The sequence below is a fragment of the Miscanthus floridulus genome, chromosome 5, assembly GCF_019320115.1.
Source record: "Miscanthus floridulus cultivar M001 chromosome 5, ASM1932011v1, whole genome shotgun sequence".
In the NCBI taxonomy this organism is placed as follows: Eukaryota; Viridiplantae; Streptophyta; class Magnoliopsida; order Poales; family Poaceae; genus Miscanthus; species Miscanthus floridulus.
The window spans coordinates 27,878,264-27,883,431 of record NC_089584.1 but is presented as its reverse complement, the minus strand read 5'-3'; the positions used below and the strand labels follow the sequence as shown (position 1 = coordinate 27,883,431).

At 49.9% G+C, this 5,168-nt stretch overlaps 1 pseudogene; it reads left to right on the top strand.

Moving 5' to 3' along the window:
- Positions 1 to 1,187: 1,187 nt before the first annotated feature.
- Positions 1,188 to 2,188, top strand: LOC136454451 (protein WALLS ARE THIN 1-like; annotated as a pseudogene).
- The last annotated feature ends 2,980 nt before the right edge of the window (positions 2,189 to 5,168 follow it).

Below are 5,168 nucleotides of genomic sequence, written 5' to 3'. Positions count from 1 at the left end.
ACATTGAACTGGTCCCATTTTCAACCCTATCTAGGCCGTCAAAACATCCACCAAATTGAAATACTGTTGCACTACCTTATGCAAGGTTTTTTTGTGTCGTTGAAAATAGTAATGCATACTTGAAAACTTCTTGAAGGATGTGGAGACTCCAGGTAAACCTGTTAATGGCCTCGAAACCAAGCCACATCCGGGCCAATCCGTTTTATAATTAGACATCAGCCCACCACCCTGCATTCCTTTCTCCCGTACCATTTTTCTTTTCTCCGAAACCAACTGACCAGACCGTAAGTATAAACAAAGCCAAATTAGTCAAACCATTTCCTCAAACTGTGATTCCAAATCATAGCAAAACCTGCGAATTGAATCTCTTTATCCTCGCTCCGGCCTCCAAGGTTATTATATATTAGAGTAAAATACACTAGAGGTACATTAATTTTTGGTGAAGTGTCATCTAGGTCCATCAACTTTGAAACTGCATTTTTGGGTCCATTAACTTTCGTTTTGTGTCATCTAGGTCCATCAGCTCTGACTCTTGCATTTTTGGTCCATAAACTTTTAAAATGGTTCACTGCAGGTCCACACATGCATGCAAGCACGTCGGCTTTTTACGTCGGTGGAGCCATGCCTGCACTCGCCGCCGTCGCTCGTGTGCCGGACATGCATGTGTGTTTTCCTGCTCGAATCATGACAGGGTTAGTGCATTTCGGCCCAGCTAACCGGCTAAGCGGCCCTGTGGTGTCGCGCCACCTTGCTGCTGGTTCTCCGCGGCGCGGCGTACCTGCAGGAGCGGAAGAACTTTATCGTCCATGCGCAGCCGCTGCTTCATCATGGACATCATCGCCGGGCTAGACGCCGCTGTCAAGGACGGCGTCGACGTGCTGTCCTTCTCCATCGGCACCTACTCGGGCATGCAGTTCAACTACGACTCCATCGCCATCGCCACGTTCAAGGCCATAGAGCGCGGCATCTTCGTTAGCTGCGCCGCGGGCAACGCGGGGCCGGACCCGGCACGGTCGGCAATGGCGCGCCGTGCATGCTCACCGTCGCCGCGGGCACCGGCAAGGTGGTGCTCTGAGAGAGCAGGGGCCTGAGCGGCCACATCGAGGCCGGTCAGACCGTGGCGGCGTACGACGGCATGGGCATGATCGCTCCCGTAGTCCACGGACCGCTCGTCGCGCGAGCTAACAATGGCGGACGCCGGGGAGGGGCGGCGGGTGTGTGGCATGCCGGAGAAGGCGCAGCTGCACGTGGCGATGCTGGCGCTGCAGTTCGGCTACGCGGGGTTCCGCGTGGTGTCGCGGCTGGCGCTCATCATGGGCATCAACAAGCTCGTCTTCCCCGTCTTCCGCAACATCATCGCGCTCTGCCTCCTCGTCCCCTTCGCCTACTTTCTCGAGAAGTACGCCGGCCGTACTACTGCCACTGCACTGCTGCAATAATGCATGCCTGCCTGTGCTCGCAAAGATGATGATGATGATGTTTATGAACTGCCTGCTGCAGGAAGGACAGGCCGCAGCTGACCCTCAACTTCGTCATCCAGTTCTTCCTCCTCGCGCTCTGCGGGTAAGCCACACCAACATGTGCATGCATGCTGCATCGTAGCAAGCAGCTGATAAATCCTAGTAGTAATTGTGACGACGATGAAATTATTCACAAATCGGTCGATATGGTTAATACGTTGTCAGCATCACTGCGAACCAAGGGTTCTACCTGCTGGGCCTGGACAACACGTCGCCGACGTTCGCGTCCGCCATCCAGAACTCGGTCCCGGCCGTCACCTTCGCCATGGCCGCGGCGCTGCGGATCGAGAAGGTCCGGCTGGAACGCCGCGACGGCGTGGCCAAGGTGGCCGGCACGCTGGCGTGCGTGGCGGGCGCGTCCGTCATCACGCTCTACAAGGGCCCCACCATCTTCGGCCCCACGACCAGCGGCGGCGGCGGCCGTGGCCGGCGACAAGAACTGGACGCTGGGATGCGTGTACCTGATCGGGCACTTCCTGTCGTGGTCGGGGTGGCTGGTGCTGCAGGCCCCCGTGCTGAAGAAGTACCCGGCGCGGCTGTCCGTCACCTCCTACACCTGTTTCTTCGGCGTCATCCAGTTCCTCACCATCGCCGCCTTCATGGAGAGGGACGCCGACGCTTGGAAGTTCCACTCCGGATCCGAGCTTAGCCAGGCCGAAATGCATTAACCCTGTCATGACTTGAGCGACGGCGGCGAGTGCAGGCATGGCTCCACCGACGCAAAAAGCCGACGTGCGTGCATGCATGTGTAGACCTACAGTGAACTATTTTAAAAGTTCATGGACAAAAAATATAAGAGTCAAAGCTGATGGACCTAGATGACACAAAACGAAAGTTAATGGACCCAAAAATACAGTTTCAAAGTTGATGGACCTAGATAACACTTCACCGAAAATTAATGGACCTCCGGTGTATTTTACTCTATATATTACATGGTCACCCAGTCCATGCAAACGCCTGCATCCCTGCCCCTTTCTTTGGTCGGCACCACCATGTGCTCCATGTACAGTGACACAACCCCAGGTGAGGCGAGCGCCGACGTGTGCATCTAGTGCCTTAGCGACGTTGGTGGCCGGAACAAGCGACAGTACTCTTCGGCATCGGGATGCAGCAAGCAACAAGTGGAAGAAGAAGCAGGTAGGAGCACACAACAATTGCCATTTCTGCCCAGCAGGTGCATCAATGGCAGCAACAAGGTCATCAGCAGCGACGATGAGCGCGCCTTTGTGGCTGGGATGAACGTAGTGATGTGAGGAGGGTCATGGGCCACAGTGAGCACCAGGTCCATCCATCCATGGTTGGGATGAGCGTGACTGGTGCTAGCCGTCAAAGCCAGTTGGGTTGAAACCAAGGTTCGAGCTATGGTTCCAGACCATTAGCAAACTGGGATGTTTAGGCTAAATCCAAAACAAACCAATCCACTGTAATCACAAACCTAGATCCAACCAGCCCACTAGCTTTCTCAGACCACTTCTCACCAAATTAAACCAGCACCGTAGAAAACCAGACCATGCAACCTAGTTTGAGTCCAAACCATTACCATCTTTAATTATAGGAGAGGAGATATTTGTTATGAAATATTCTTGAATTATCTTCATAGAAAACAAAGAAGATTCTAAACATGCTTCATGGTTCTTCATGGCAAGTATAAAATATTCTAGAATTAGTTTTTTTGGAAAAAAATATATAGATACTAGTTAGGTATGAGGACAGGGCATCCTCAATTCTTTCTCTTAGAGGTCGTCAGTGCCAGGGGTCGTCAGTGCCAGGTATGACACCGAGTACTAGTGCGTGGGAATCCATTGCTTTAAGGGTTAGGTCATGCACTCTAGCGACCACCACAATTGTGAGGCTTTCCGTACAAAGAATGGTGCTCGTCGTTATCTATGACAACTTTGACATGGTATATAGATCATTAATACTTCTTCTGTCATGTGGGGCTGACATTACAGCCGCCGGCCTCGGATATGAGGTGCAGCCAGGGCTGCCCCCAAGGGCGCGCATGGCTAGCAGGAACCCGAGGAGGCTTAGGCGGCTGAGTAATTTAGCAATTAAGGAGTGGTTGAGATATTAGAGTTAAGGCTAGAAGTTAATGTAGGGCTAGAATCAAGGAGCTAGCCTCCTACATGTATCCAGCCAATTTATCAGGTGACCTGATCTTGGACTTAGCCAAGTAAGGCTTGCCAGAAGGATGTATGGAGCTCAAGTTTAAAATTTAAAAATTCTCCACCTTAGGTGAAGTGTACACACTTAGGCTTCGTTGGCGAAGTCAGATGATCATCATCCATGACTTATGCAAAGAGGATATTAGTACTGATATATGCGCCGCAAGGTGCAATATATACATTGTAGTCCCCGAGCCTGACAGTAGGTGAAGAAGACACCTGGTGTCAGGATCAAATAATTTCAATGATCACTTAGTCAAAACAACCAATTCCTAGCTTAGTCGAGCACACAACTAGTCTCCAGCTTAGCTAAAAACCCAGTAAGAAGAAAAACAATACATTCACAGCAAGGTGAAGTGTACACACTTAGTCCCCGAGCCTGCTATAAGATAGAAAACATATTGTAGCAGGATCAAAGAGTTAAGTGTAAAGGATGAAATTCCCGCACTTAGCACTGGACATATGGGGTAAAACTTGATAATATCGAGCGGTAAAACGTGGAGAAAAATGAAAAGTGCTTAGCATTGGATTGCTGCGATAGATATATTTATCAAAGCCCCTGACGTGCCGCCCAAGATCAGCACCCTAATCTAGACAACATGGAAAACCTTGATATCACACATGACATGCAGCGTCGGCAAAACGTAGTAAGCTAATAAGCGAATCGGTAGACGAACCCCCAGCATAACTGACGATCACAACGATAGACAATCCGATCAGTTGGTTCGTGAAGAATCAAGTACCGAGCAGCCCAACCAACTGGTTAGCGGCGAAGTGAGCGCTGAGTAGAAGAGAATGCCGAAAGGTCCGACCAACTGGTCGATAACGAAGTCATGAATCTAGTGGTCCGACCAGTTGATCGGCGGAGAAATTTGAAGGCCAGATGGTGCGACCACCCAGACGATGATCCTTCAATACAAATATGTAGGACGGCTAGTACATGATTTAAAAATAAAATATATAAACTCGGTGATGAAGAAAACATAGCGGAGTTTATCGGGAGCAATGTATCGGTGAATTTTATACCACATAGAGCAGTTTATGTTTATTTGGACTTTGTTCATATTTGTTAAAAGAATAAAGTCCTTAAAATTTGGAGAGTACTAAGCACTTAAAGATGGAGAAAAATAGGAGAGGACAAAGAGCATTGGAGAACCGTGGCGAAAATGGAGAACTGCTGCGAAAATTGGAGACCATGACAAAAATTGGAGACCGTGGCGAAATTTGGAGACCGTGGAGAAATTTGGAGACCGTGGCGAAATTTGGAGACCGTAGAGAAATTTGGAGACCGGGTGCAAAATTTGGAGACCGTGGAGAAATTTGGAGACCGTAGAGAAATTTGGAGACCATGGCGAAATTTGAAGACCGTGGAGAAATTTGAAGACCGTGAAGAAATGTGGAGACCGTGGCAAAATTTGGAGACCGTGGAGAAATCCGAAGGCCAGATGGTGCGACCACCCAGACGATGATCCTACAATACAAA